The sequence below is a fragment of the Lepus europaeus genome, chromosome 3 (genome assembly GCF_033115175.1).
Source record: "Lepus europaeus isolate LE1 chromosome 3, mLepTim1.pri, whole genome shotgun sequence".
NCBI classification, from domain to species: Eukaryota; Metazoa; Chordata; class Mammalia; order Lagomorpha; family Leporidae; genus Lepus; species Lepus europaeus.
Genome location: NC_084829.1, coordinates 119,120,275 through 119,136,304, shown reverse-complemented (window position 1 = coordinate 119,136,304; position 16,030 = coordinate 119,120,275). Strand labels below are relative to the sequence as shown.

At 37.3% G+C, this 16,030-nt stretch overlaps 1 pseudogene; it reads left to right on the top strand.

Annotated features, from left to right (window-relative positions):
* Positions 1-8,704: 8,704 nt before the first annotated feature.
* On the top strand, positions 8,705-8,820 carry LOC133757291 (U2 spliceosomal RNA; annotated as a pseudogene).
* Positions 8,821-16,030: the final 7,210 nt, after the last annotated feature.

Genomic DNA, 16,030 nt, shown 5'->3' with positions numbered 1-16,030 from the left:
ATTATGGTTAGTTAGCATTTACATCTCTTTACACATTTTAAAAATTTTATTAATAGTAATCGTAAGTATTTGTGGTGTCCAGTGTGACATTTCAAAAAATGGCTACAGTTTGTATTGATCAAAAGACTCCAAGTAATGCTTCTCTCTCCTTGTCATTACTTTATGATGACAGTGTTCGGATTCCTCTCCTCTACTTTCTCAGAAAATAGATTATTGTGAAGTATATTCACCCACTGTTCAGTGTAACTTTAGTAACTTGTTCCTTTTCCTAGACTATGACTTGTGACCTGGTGGCCTTTTCTTTGTGTTTTCTCCAAAGTCGTCATTTTCAATGATATAAATTTTTGTCTTAGAAGTCACTTTGATTTTATAAATTGACATGATTTCTTCTGTTAGCTCTGTTCCTTCAATAACCTCATCAAACATTTTCCATGATGTCACCTATAGGCACTTATTTTTTGCAGTGACAATAATTCCCACTTCTTCAACATTATTATCATAATGATGTTTACTCAACACATTTCAGTGATTTCATCATTGGCAAATGCATGCATAATGGGACACTGCCTTGAAAGCCACTTCTTCCATCTTATTGGTAGACTCTGAAGACACATATTTTGCATACATGAGGTCAGACATTGCTTTTTTCTCATTTAACATACACATTCCTACAAAGTCACCATCATATTCATCATCCTCATGGAACACGATTATAGGTCAGCGATTGTGACAGGAATATATGTTCTAAGCATTGACAACAGCACAAACATCTTTCATGCTGAACTCCTTCTTTATATCTTCCATACACATGCTGCCAGCATGTGTTCAACAAAGTGTTTTTTTTATATTTACTATCCATTGAACTATGAATCAAACAGATGAATTAATGAGATCAGATTTTATGGGAATTACATGCATAGACATTATATCTGATGCAGCAGAACAATTGTCAAGGAATAAAAGAATCCTGTCATTTTCATTCAGCCCCACTTTCCCTGCAGTGATCACGAACTACTGGAAAAATACTTGTGAAAATCAGTCAGAAAAGATGTCCCTATGACATCAATGCCTTTTTGGAAGCATAATAATGGAATGACAAGAAATTAACTTCTTTAGAACATCAAGAATGCAAGCCTTTGTTTATCCAGCATGTTTACTCTTTTGCATGCTTGCTGCATTAGCACACCCCAGCATAACTATTCTGTCCTTGGCATCCTTAATTCCTGTAGGGGCTATCTCATCAACTGTACTATATGCTTTTCTGGGGAAAATTATACCAAAACAATGATGTTTCATCAGCAAATAGACTTGGATTGGCCTAAGATTTCCATAAATGTTGACCTGGCAAATTCATCAATGAATTTCCCCTCTGCTTCTTGATAAACAGATGCTTCATCATCACAAATGCTAAAAATCTTAACACTGTGTCTTTTCTTAAATTTTGTTTTGGATATTCATAATCCTCTTCAACTTTTAGTCATCAGGATAGATCTTTGTTTCGTGATCAGCATACAATTAAGTCATATATATTCAATGCAACACCAATGGGTCCATTCACATGATCAAATCTCATTTTCAATTCAGTGTTGATTTTTTCCCTTTTTCATTGTCTTCTGCTCATCATTTCATCACAGAACTTTAACGCTTTAGTCTTCTGTTTCTTGAGGTCATTTGTGGTAGACATTGCATGGTTATGCTCTTCTGTAACAAGATTCACAATTATACCACTGTCCAGTTTCTATAACAGATGTAACTAAAAATTAAATTGTGATAATTAAAAATAAATGATTTCTCTTTTTCTTATCATGGTTACCCATAGGAATATTTGCATGCATTTTTGAAATTTTCAAAAATATTTTCATGCCACAGAACAGTGAAGAATTAAAAAGCATAGTGAATAGTACTCATGGTCTTTGTCCCATGTAGGATATTATGGTCAACCTGTCAATCATGCATTAGGGCTACACATACGCCACTTTATCACTGTGTGTGGCCATGCTTGCCTGGTAGAACCTGTACATTCATAGACAAGAAATACAACTGAAAGATAAGGAATTTTTGTCCTCCACCAGGTATGTTGGAAAAACTGTGATGTGTGCCTGTATGACAGTGATCCATAACAGGAGGTCAGGTGTGGAATTTTTCACTTGTGGTTTTATGTCAATACCCAAATGTTTCACATTTTGGATTTTCCGATTAGAAATACTTAATCTCCACCACAATGCGCGTAGCACAGTAGTGAGAGGAGAGAAGAGCACTGAGAGGAAGCCCTACAGATCAGCAGGGATACCCCTTGAATATTTAACAAGGGATTTTTCAGAGCATGTGTGAGAGGAAATTACCTGAAGCCAGAGGAGGAACCATCTGAAAGAATTAAAGCGAACAATACTCAGTGTACACAATGCCAGAAACAGTGCCTGTTTCCACAAGATAGTTTAGAAAAATTCATAAGTCAGAGTTATTCAGTAGAGCAGAAGGTATTTGCCTCAACAGTGAGGAATGATTGCCCAAAGACTATAAGCTGCTCTGGGCAGCCATAACAAATCTTTAAAACAATTGTCACCAGGGATAAACTATTTCCAAGTATTCCAAGTGTAGCCCAAAATGAAGCTCAAGGGTTTTTACATGAATTCAAAAAAATATCTAGCAATAAAAAGTTAAAATTAGCAATGTTCATCATCCAGCCAAACGTTACCATTTATGCAAATAAGCTGGAAAATGCAACACATAATGAGGACAAAATTTAATCAAACCAAACCAGACCTCCTACAGGTGTAAAATGTATGGATAAATATATTGAAATAGTTTTTTTCACTGTGTTTCTTAGGTTAAAAAAGATTATAATAATGACAAGGAATATATGAACAAAACCTCAAAAGAAATTTTAGAAATGTGTGATGTGAAAAAAAGAATTTGGATGGTACCAATAGCAGATGAGTTATTGCAACAAAAAATTAGAGAAAGTAAAACATAATCAAAATATACAAAACAAAACAGATAAAAAGCAATTTAAAAAACTAAACTGAAAGAACTTTTTGTGAACATTGGGACATTTTTTTAAAATTTCATTTACTTGAAAGTCAGAGTTAGAGAAAGATGGAGGGACATGGAGAGATCTTGCATCTGCTGGTTTATTCCCCAAATGGCTGTAATAACCAGGCTGGGCCAGACTGAAATCAGGAGGCAGGAACTTCTTCCAGGTCTCCCAGTTGGTTCCAGGAGCCCACTCTTGGCTCATCTCCCACTGCTTTCCCGGGCACACCATTAGGGAGTTGGGTCTGAAGTGGATCATCCAGGATTCAAGTAAGTGCCCATATGGGATGCTGGCATCACAGGTGGTGACTTCACCTGCTATGTCACAATGCCAGTTCAGGGACAATTTCACACCTTCTAATGTTTGTACAGTTCCCATTAGTAGAGGAAAAAAAAGTTACATTTAAAAAGAAGTTACATTTAGAAAAAAAATACTAGGGGCTGTGCCAGCATCCTATATGGTTGCCAGTTCACGTTCACATTCTGGCTGTTCAACATCTGATCCAACTCCCTGCTTAATGTTCTTGGGAAAACAATGGAAGATGGCCCATGTACTTGGGCTCCTGCACCAATGTGGGAGACCCAGGAGGAGTTCCTGACTCTGGCTTAGGATTGGCCCAGCTCTAGGTATTGCAGCTATTTGAGAGTGAATCGGGAGATGGAAGATCTTTCTCTCTGTCTCGCCCTCTCTCTATCTGCAACTCTGTCTCTCAAATAAATAAATAGATCTTTAAAAAATATCCAGAGAAAAGATGTTCCCAAAATTTCCAAATGCAACTAAAATTACAATCCTACAAAAGCAAAGATTTCAATGAACTTTTAAATTCAAGAAGCTCAAGAACACCAAAACAAATAAAAATGCACAAAGGTGAGTCATGGCATAATTGCTCATAATTATTGGCAATGAAAGCAAATTAAAAGTATCGGAGGACAAAAATAGCATTACTCATAGAGAAACAAACAAAAAATATATAGCCAGATTTCACTTCAGAAACTTAGCACACAAGGAGATAGACTAAGATGTCCTAAACAGCACTCTGGCCTCAGAATCAGCCCTTAAGGCAGTCGGATCTGGTTGAAGAGCCCATGAGTATTTTAGGCATGGAAAGCCAAGATACTCTGGCAAAAAAAAAAAGACCTAAATGAAAGATCTCTGTGAGTGAGATCCCAGTAGAAAGAACAGGCCATCAAGAAATAGGTACCTTTCTCTGAAGGGAGGAGGGAACTTCCACTTTGACTATGACCTTGTCTAAATAAGATCGAAGTCAGCGAACTCAAAAGGCTTTCATAGCCTTGGAAATTCATGACTAGAGCCTAGGGAGATTACTGACACCATAAACAAGTGTCAAACTGTTAAGTCAACAACAGGAGTCATTGTGTACTTACTCCTCATGTAGGATCTCTGTCCTTAATGTGTTGTTCAATGTCATTTAATGCTATAACTAGTACTCAAACAGTATTTTACACTTTATGTTCTGTGTGGGTGCAATTTGATGAAATCTTCACCTAATATATACTAAATCAATCTTCTGTATATAAAGAGAATTGAAAATGAATCTTGATGTGAATGGAATGGGAGAGGGAGCGGGAGATGGGAGGGGTGCAGGTGGGAGGGATGTTATGGGGGGAGGAGCCATTGTAATCCATAAACTGTACTTTGGAAATTTATATTTACTAAATAAAAGTTAAAAAATATAACTGGAAAAAGAAATCCTGCTCAAATAGAATTTAATACTCATAAACATTTTAAAGCCAGAAACAAAATAAAAGCCTTTTTAGAAATAGCAACTGGAAGCAATTTATCATCAAGCTTCCACTTCAAGAATTATTAGAGGAAGTTTTTTAGGCAGAAGGAAAAGTGATATCAGATGAAAATATGGGTGTGCTTAGAGAAAGAACATTGCAAATGCTTATTACATGGATAAATAACACAAGTAGGTAATGTCTGAATAGACACTTCACTAAACAAGACAATCAGATGACATATAAGCATATACGTCATCATTAATTATTAGAGAAATAAAAATTAAACTAAACAGATGAACTAACCATATAATAAATTGACTAAAATAAGACAGTCTGCATATATCTAGTGTTGGTAAAGTCATGGAAGAAATGTACTTTATTATGCTCGTGGTAGCAATGTACAATTGGACAATTTGGAAAACCACTTCACATTTTAGTAAAACATTAAACAGAAATCTATTGTATGATGTAGCCATCTATATCTTGGGATTTACCTAAGCAAAAGCATAAATCAACCTTGTTTGTGGGTGTTTGTAAAAAGTTTACTTTTTAAAAATGATTTATTTGATTTATTTGAAAGACAGAGTTACAGAGAGAGGTAGAGACAGTGAGAGAGGTCTTCCATCCACTGGTTTACTCCCCCAGTTGGCTGCAACAGCCAGGAGCCAGGAGCCAGGAACTCCTTCTGGGTTTCCTGCATGGGTTCAGGGGCTCAAGGACTTGGGCCATCTTCCACTGCTTTCCCAGGCCATAGCAGAATGCTGGATCGAAAGAGGAGCAGCCGAGAGTAGAACTGGTGCCCATATGGGGTGCCGGCACTTCAGGCTGGGGCTTTAACCTGCTGCACCACAGCACCAGCCCCAAAAGTTTATTTTCCAGAATCAGGATTCCAGGATAGTGGCACAGCATGTTAAAGCCCCAGCCTGAAGTGCTGGTATCCCATTTGGGTGCTGGTTCCAGTGCTGGCTGCTCCTCTTCCAATCCAGCTCTTTGCTATGACCAGGAAAAGAGGTGAAAGATGGCCCAAGTCCTTCGGCCCCTGCACCCACATGGGAGACACGGAAGAAACTCCTGGCTACTGACTTCAGATCGGCTTAGCTCTGGCCATTTTGGCCTTTTGAGGAGTGAACCAGCAGGTGGAATCTCTCCCCCCGACCCCGTAACTGTCTTTCAAATAAATAAAAATAAATATTTTTTTTTAAAAAAATAACCAAAATCTGTGAAATATGCAAATGTCGTTCTTCTGGGAATGAGTAAGTACATGTGGTAGATGAATTAAGAGGAATGTTATGCAGCCATAAAAACGATTTATTCAACACAAAATACAGTGAAAGAATATTGATTAATTGTATTGAACAGCAAAACAGGGTACATACTATTGGATTCCATTTATAAAGAACTTCAAACATGCAAACTAACTAGTTTTGAATCTAACCAAGGGTTCCCTGGGAAACAAGATGAGGATGAGGGAGGAATAGATTGAGATGGGAATGAGGAAAGTTTGGGGGATATAAATCTTAATCATGTTGATTGCATAAATGTCAAAACTTTCGTGTTGTACATTCCAAGCAAAAGCAATTCAGTATATGACAATTCTTCCTCAATAGAATTGTTATTTTAAAATAATATTCTGCCATTTTTCTTCTTATGTCTTTTCCTTTCTTCTATTCTTGTTTATGAATTCCACATAAAGCTAGGTGAAAGCAATTCATTGTTGTTGAGAGAAAGTAAAAGAAGAAAATAAAATGTTATCATTTTTCACAGTACCTGTCTTCTTGAGATAATATGACACACTCATTACTTTTCTGTTGTTTTGTGTGGTGTACATGCACATGTTCTCATGACTTTTTTTAAACAACTATGTCAAATAGGTCATTCTACCCATTCCACTCACACATACTGCGTGAATCATTACACAGGATAAAGCCATTCTGGGAATGAATTGTAGTCTAAATCATCAAAAATGTTGTCTAATAATCTAATAAGTAATTCAGTGATGTGATTGATTATGAATCACCCTCAAGCATCTATTTAAAACTTTCAGAAAGCTTCACTTTCCAAAGTGAAATCTATTTTCAATGCAAGAAAAGGAAAGTTTTATTCTGTGTTCTACATCTGTATGAAGTTTATTGGTTTTCCAAGTGAAATTTCTTTTTTATTTCATTATTTTTATTATTTGAAACCTTAACTCTTTTTCTTTTTCTTTTTTATTTTGTAAGGTGAACAAATTTCATGTATTTTATATATACAGACTTAGGGCCACAGTGATAATTCCCAGCCTACTCTCCCGTACAACAAAGTTCCCACCCTCCCTCTTTCTTTCCTTTTTTCTTCTTCATTTTTACAATAAAATACTTTGTTTATTTTATCTATTTTTTATTTTTTTAAAGATTTATTTTTTTTATTTCAAAGGTAGAGCTTCAGAGACTGAGGCAGAGAGAGAGGAAGAAAGAAGAGAGCAGTCTTCCATCCACTGGTTCACTACCTAGATGACCGTAATGGCTGAAGCTGCACTGATCGGAAGCCAGGAGCCAGGAGCTTCTTCTGGTTGTCCCACTTGGGTGTAGGGGCCCAAGAATTTGGGCCGTCTTCTACTGTTTTCCCAGGCCATAGCAGAGAGCTAGATCAGAAGTGGTGAACAACCAGGACTATAACAACCACTCATATGGGATGCCGGCACTGCAGGTTGTGACTTAATATGCTATACCATAGCGCCAGCCCCAGTTTCAGTTTATTTTATAATCATAAGCTTAATTCTACACTAAGTAAATAAATCAACAAATATTAAGAGGAAGAAGTGGGGGGCGGTGCTGTGGTACACCAGGTTAATCCTCTGCCTGTGGTGCCGGCATCCCATATGGGCGCTGGTTATACTCCTGGCTGCTCCTCTTCCAGTCCAGCTTTCTTCTGTGGCCCGGGAAGGCAGTGGAGGATGGCCCAAGTGCTTGGGCCCCTCACCTGCATGGGAGACCAGGAGGAAGCACCTGGCTCCTGGCTTCAGATTAGCTTAGCACCAGCTGTTGCGGCCACTGGGGAGTGAACCAACGGAAGGAAGACCTTTCTCTCTGTCTCTCTCACTGTCTGTAACTCTACCTGTCAAATAAATAAATAAAATAAAATAAAAAATTCCTCAACAGTAGAGACAGGGCTATGAAACAATCATCAAAGCTCAAAATTTCGATTTTGCTCATAGGCATTGCATTTATTATACTATATTAGTTACCACAGAACAGGGGATATATATGATATTTGTTTTGGGGGCTGCTTTATTTCACTAAGTATAATGGTTTACAGTTGCATACATTTTGTTACAAAGGACATGATTTAATTATTTTTATGGCTGAGTGGTATTCCATAGTGTATATATATCACAGTTTCTTTATCAGTCATCAGTTGGTGGGAATTTGTTGAGATATGAAACCTTCTTTTAAATTAATTCTGAGAGAGATGACATGGTGATTGTGTAGGAGGATTTTGTAAAAGATTATGGGATATAAAACAATAATGGTTTATCGGTGATTTACATCTGACTGCACCATGGTTCCATCCTTTCACAAGATAATTTTTAATGACAAATGGTATCCTGGGCTTTTCAGTGGGTACTCCATGAGTGTAAGGAATGATCTCATAGTGTTCAAACACAAAGAACACTAAAAGGAAAATCTAGTTCCTTCATTTGATCAATTAACACAATGTTACAAATGTTGAAATATTACACTGTACTCCATTAAATGTATGGCTATTACATGGTAATCAAAATTTTTAACAAAATGACAAACAGAATGAAATATAGAAATATAAAAAGAGCAATCTCTAGTATATAACTATCTTAGCAACTAATAAATTTAGAATTAAATTACATGATTAGAACAAAATATTCCCTTTCTTAACTGATTTTTAATATTTTTTTTATTTAAAAGGCATAATCAATTCTCGGCCTTCTGGCTGAGATCAAGTGTAGTATCTGTTCTTATCAGTTTAATATTTGAAAGGCATAGTTACAAACACAGAGAGAGAAAGACACAGACAGACAGATCTTACACCTGCTGGTTCACTACCCACATAGCTGCAAGGACTGCAGCTGGGAGGGGGGGGGGGGCGTACCAAAGTCAGGGGCCAGGAGCTTCTTTTGGATCCCCCATGTAGGAGCAGGAGCCCAGGTACTTGGGCCCTTCTCTGCTGCTTTCCCAGGCACATTAGGAGGGAATTAGATCAGAAGTGGACCAGCCAGGATTAGAACTGGTGCCCATATTCCCATATTCCCAACATTGCTAGCAGAGACTTAACCCTCTATGCTACAGCACCAGCCACTATTAACTGATTTAAATATGAAAATGTTCAAGTCATGTAGAAAACTGTAGGAGGAATATAGTTATCATAGCTTTCAACTTGCAGAAAACTGTAAGAATTTTCTCATATTAAAATTCTCTATTATGCAAAAAACCTGGAGAAACTGGAAATGTGACTGGCATGAAAAAAATTTTTAATAAAAGAATGTAAGTTTATCAGAGTCATTTAATTTTTAAAGTAAAGTTGACAGTTCTGTGGCACAGTGGGTTAAAGTAAAGCTAAAAATAGGGATTAGATGCATAGCAAGATGTGTAGAAAGAAAAAAAGATTCATCAAACTGCTTCAAAAAACATCTTAGAAAATAGAATCATAAGATTAACTTATATTAGTGCATAAAAACTTTTAAAATTCATCCACAGTTTTTCATAATATGCATAATATGCATGTGAACATGTGAAGAACCCTCATATGTATGGATTTCAAAAATATCTGGACTAGGGCCTGCACTGTGGCTTACCTGGCTTAACTGCTGCTTACAGTATCCCATATGAGCAGAGTTTTGTATCTGAGCTGCTCCACTTATGGTCCAGGTTCCTGCTATTGCTCCTGGGAATGCAGTAAAAGATGGTCCACATCCTTGGGCCCCTGCACCCATGTGGGAGAACCAGATGAACCTATTGGCTCTTGGCTTGGGCCAGGCCCAGCCCTTGCCATTGCAGTCATTTGTGGTATGAATATGCAAAACTTCTCTCTCTCAACCTCTGTTTCTATTTCTATGTAACTCTGCCTTTCAAATAAATAAATAAGTCTTAAAACAATTTGGAGTGAAAGAAATGTTAATTCTGTTTATTAGGAACTTTTTGAGGTACTGTCACAGATTTCCACAATTCCAATATGTATGAAAAATCTAGAATTTTGACCATAGCATTATGGGGTGAAGGGAAGGGAGGTGGTTCATACATAAAAGAAAGGTTTATCAATGTTACAGCAAAGATGCAGATTTAACTTGATTGGTACAAACATATATCCTGCATACACGTGTACGTAGGTATAAAACAGGTGAAGGTGCAGAAGAGGGAAGAAATATGCATTGGGATTGGGAACTTTGGCAATAGTTCCAAAAATCATTCCCCATTGGGTACAAAGTTCATCATACATTGATGGATTTTTTAAGAGAAATGCCAAATGAAATAAATTTGAAAATTTTTTAACATACTCTAGATACAGTAAAGACATTGTGGAGTCTCACAGTTCCTATTAGCATATGAAAGACTGTGTAGTCCACAGTAGAAGAATTTGCTTAAATTTTTCAAATAAGAATATGCCAGATTTCTGACTATGGAGAGAAAAAAAGGAATAAATAAGGGGAACCGGCATGGGCACTAGCCTCTCTCTCCTCTGACCTTACAAAGCCAAGCAAGACAATGAGCAGGCACCATTTAACATATGCAAAGTAGTGCCAGCCATTAGCCAAGCAGAAAAACCTGACTCTGGTGGGGAGAAATAACAGGAGGTTATGATCTAGTTAAAGTATGTGGAGCTAACGAACTGAGACTGTAAAAATCTGAGGGGGGGGGGGCAAGAGAACTCACCAAATACACAAACTCGGTAACCCCGGCAACCCAGTGAGACACTGTGGAGAATTTGAGACCACACTGAGGTATGCATAAACTCTTTGTGTGGTCCCAGGGGTAGATTTCATACATTTCACAGAGGCCAGATTTCATACATCAACTACCCTCAATTCCACTCAGCTGTGTGGAATTACTTCCCAACTGAGTAAAAAAAAAAAAAAAAGAGAGAGAGAGAGAGAGAGAGAGAGCAAGGGAGCGAGAGAGAGAACAACCTGGGTGAGTTGCCTTTGGCACACCCTTAACCCTTAAGAACCAAACAGAGCTCTATGGCCACACCCATCACAGCCTCTAAGGATCCATCAAAAGCAGACAGTTCACTTAATCTAGAGTCATAGTATTATGAGAAAAAGCACCACAGTGCCAAACAAACGCAGAAACTAGGTAACAAGAGCAAGGAAGACACTATGATGCCCCCAAATGAAAAACACACCCCAATTCAAGATTATGAGATAGAAGAAATGCAGGAAACAGATCTCAAAAATTGATAAGAATATTAAAAAGTTCTCAAAAACAAATTCTTGAACTATAGAAATCCTTAGTGAACAAGATAGAAAATCTCTTTTGAGAAAATGAAATGTTAACAAGGAATCAAAATGAAATGAAGCAACTAGTACAACATGAAACTGTGATAGTGACAAGAAATCATAATGAAATGAAGAATTCAACAGATCAAATGACAAACACATTAGAGAGCCTTAAAAACAGAATGGGTGAAGCAGAAGAGAGAATACCGGACTTAGAAGACAGAGAACAGGAATGGAAACAGGCAAACCAAAGAAGAGGAAATAAAAAATCTAAAAAATATTGTCAGGAATCTACAGGATACTATTAAAAAACCCAACATTCAGGTTCTAGGAGTTCCTGAAGGCATGGAGAGGGAGAAATGATTAGAAGGCCTTTTTAGTGAGATACTTGCAGAGAACTTCCCGGTTTTGGAGAAGAACAGAGACATCCTAGTACAGGAAGCTCATAGAACCCCTAGTAAACATGACCAAAAGAGATCCTCATCACGACACATCATAATTAAACTCACCACAGTGAAACAGAAAGAAAAGATCCTAAAATGTGCAAGAGAGAAACGTCAGATTACTCTCAGAGGATCTCCAATTAGACTCACAGCTGACTTCTCATCAGAAACCCTACTGGCTAGGAGGGAATGGTGAGATATAGCTCAGGTACTAAGAGAGAAAAGCTGACATCCCAAAATATTATATCCTGCAAAGCTCTCATTTGTATATAACAAACAGAAATGGAAAGAATATGTCACCACTTGTCCAGCCCTGCAAAAGATGCTTAAAGATGTGTTACACACAGAAACACAGAAACACGGCCATCAATATCAAAGAAGGTAAAGGAAGGAAACCTCACAGCAAAAGATCACAGGAAACTCAAAGCATATATTAGAAAATATCTTTGGCAAATGGCAGGGCAAAGTTACTACTCATCAATAGTCACATTGAACGTTAATGGTCTGAACTGTCCAGTTAAAAGACACCGATTGGCTGATTGGGTTAAGGAACAAAACCCATCTTTTTTGCTGCTTACAAGAAACACATCTTTCCAACAAAGATGTATACAGACTGAAAGTGAAAGGCTGTAAAAAGATATACCATGCCAACAGAAATGAAAAAAGAGCAGGTGTAGCCATCTTAATATTGGACAACCTAAACTTTACCACAAAAACTGTTAGGAGAGACAAAGAGGAGCACTATATAATGATTAAGGGATCCATTCAACAGGAAGATATAACGGTTATCAATGTATATGCACCTAATTACAGGGCACCAATTTATTTAAAAGATTTGTTAAGGGACTTAAAGGGAGACTTAGACCCCAATACAATAGTACTGGGGGACTTCAACACTCCACACTCAGAGATGGAGAGATCAACAGGACAGAAGATCAATAAGGAGACAGTGGATTTAAATGATACTATAGCCCAAATGGATCTAACAGATATCTACAGAACTATTCATCCTACACATAAAGAATTTGCATTCTTCTCAGCAGTACATGGAATGTTCTCTAGGATTGACCACATATTAGGCCATAAAGCAAGTTTCAGCAAATTCAAAAGAATTAGAATCATATGATGCAGTTTCTCCAAACTTAAAGGAATGAAGTTGGAAATTAGCAACTCAGGAATCCCTAGATCATATGCAAACACATGGAGACTGAATAACATGCTCCTGAATGAACACTGAGTCATAGAAGAAATTAAAAGAGAAATCAAAAATTTTCTGGAAGTAAATGAGGATAACAACGTAACATACCGAAACTTACAGGATACAGCAAAAGCAGTGTTAAGAGGAAAGTTTATATCAATAGGTGCCTACATCAAGAAATAGGAAAGGCACCAAATAGCTGAGCTTTCAGTTCATCTCAAGAATCTAGAAAATGAGCAGCAAACCAGACCCAAAGCTAATAGGAGAAGAGAAATAATTACAATCAGAGAAGAAATCAACAGGATTGAATCCAACAAAACATTACAAAAAATCAGCCAAACAAGGAGCTAGTTTTTTGAAAAAATAAATAAAATTGAAGCCCCACTGGCCCAACTAACTAAAAAAAAAGAAGAGAAAAGACCCAAATCAATAAAATCAGAGATGAAAAATGAAACATAACAACAGACACCACAGAAATAAAGAGAATCATCAGAAATTACTACAAGAACTTGTATGCCAGCAAACAGGGAAATCTATCAGAAATGGATAGAATCCTGGACACATACAACCTACCTAAATTGAGCCAGGAAGACATAGAAAACCTAAACAGACCAATAACTGACACAGAAATTGAAACAGTCATAAAGGCCCTCCCAACAAAGAAAAGCCCAGAACCAGATGGATTCACTGCTGAGTTCTACCAGACATTTAGAGAAGAACTAACTCCAATTCTTCTCAAACTATTCAGAACAATCAAAAAAGAGGGAATCCTCCCAAATTCTTTCTATGAAGCCAGCATCACCTTAATCCTTATACCAGAGAAAGATGCAGAATTGAAAGAAAATTACAGACCAATATCCCTGATGAACATAGATGCAAAAATCCTCAATAAAATTCTGGCCAATAGAATGCAACAACACATCAGAAAGATCATCCACCCAGACCAAGTGGGATTTATCCCTGGTATGCAGGGATGGTTCAATGTTTGCAAAACAATCAATGTGATACGCTTCATTAACAAACTGCAGAAGAAAAATCATATGATTCTCTCAATAGATGCAGAGAAAGCATTTGATAAAATACAACACCCTTAAATGATGAAAACTCTAAGCAAACTGGGTTTGGAAGGAACATTCCTCAATACAATCAAACAATTTAAGAAAAACCCATGGCCAACATCATATTCAATGGGGGAAAGTTGGAAGCATTTCCACTGTGATCTGGTAGCAGACAGGGATGCCCACTCTCACCACTGCTATTCAATATAGTTCTGGAAGTTTTGGCCAGAGCTATTAGGCAAGAAAAAGAAATTAAAGGGATACAAATTGGGAAGGAAGAAGGCAAACTATCCCTCTTTGCAGATGATATGATTCTTTATTTAGGGGACCCAAAGAACTCTACTAAGAGACTCTTGGAACTCATAGAGGAGTTTGGAGAAGTAGCATGATATAAAATCAATGCACAAAAATCAACAGCCTTTGTATACACGGACAATGCCATGGCTAAGGAAGAACTTCTAAGATCAATCACATTCAGAATAGCTACAAAAAAAATACCTTGTAATAAACTTAACCAAGGACGTTAAAGAACTCTATGATGAAAATTACGAAACCTTAAAAAAAATAAATAGAAGAGGATACCAAAAAAATGTAAAAATCTTCCATGATCATGGATTGGAAGAATCAATATCATAAAAATGTCCATTCTCCCAAAAGGAATTTATGTATTCAATGCAATACCAACCAAGATACCGAAGACATTCTTCTCAGATCTGGAAAAAATGATGCTGAAATTCATATGGAGACACAGGAGACCGCAAATGGCTAAAGCAATCTTGTACAACAAAACAAAGCTGGAGGCATTAGTATACCAGAGTTCAGGACATACTACAGGGCAGTTATTATCAAAACAGCATGGTATTGGTACAGAAAAAGATGGATAGACCAATGGAACAGAATATAAAACACCAGAAATCAATCCAAACATCTACAGCCAACTTATATTTGATCAAGGATCCAAAACCAATCCCTGGACTAAGGACAGTCTATTCAATAAATGGTTCTGGGAAAATTGGATTTCCATGTGCAGAAGCATGAAGCAAGACCTCTACCTTTCACCTTACACAAAAATTCACTCAACATGGATTAAAGCCTTAAATCTATGACCTGACACCATCAAGTTATTAGAGAGCATTGGAGAAACCCTGCAAGACATAGGTACAGGCAAAGACTTCTTGGAAAACACCCCGGAAACACAGGCAGTCAAAACCAAAATTAACTATTGGGATTGCATCAAATTAAGAAGTTTCTGTACTGCAATGAAACAGTCAGGAGAGTGAAGAGGAAACCGACAGAATGGGAAAAAATATTTGCAAACTATGCAACAGATAAAGGGTTGATAACCAGAATCTACAAAGAGATCAAGAAACTCCACAACATCAAAACAAACAACCCACTGAAGAGATGGGCCAAGGACCTCAATAGACATTTTTCCAAAGAGGAAATCCAAATGGCCAATAGACACATGAAAAAATGTTCAAGATCACTAGCAATCAGGGAAATGCAAATCAAAACCACAATGAGGTTTCATCTCACCCCTGTGAGAATGGCTCACATTCAGAAATCTACCAACAATAGATGCTGCAGAGGATGTGGGGAGAAAAGGACACTAACCCACTGTTGGTGGGAATGCAAACTAGTTAAGCCACTATGGAAGTCAGTCTGGAGATTCTTCAGAAACCCTAATATAACCCTATCAAACAACCTGGCCCTCCCACTCCTTGGAATTTACCCAAAGGAAATGAAATTGTCAAACAAAAAAGCCATCTGCACCTTAATGTTTATTGCAGCTCAATTCACAATAGCTAAGACCTGGAACCAACCCAAATGCCCATCAACAGTAGACTGGATAAAGAAATTATGGGACATGTACTCTAAGGAATACTATACAGCAGTCAAAAACAATGAAATCCGGTCATTTGCAATAAGATGGAGCAATCTGAAAAACATCATGCTGAGTGAATTAAGCCAGTCCCGAAGGGACAAATATCATATGTTTTCCCTGATCAGTGACAACTAACTGAGCACCAAAGGGGAAACCTGTTGAAGTGGAATGGAGACTATGAGAAACAGTGACTTGATCAGCTCTTGTCCTGACTGTTGA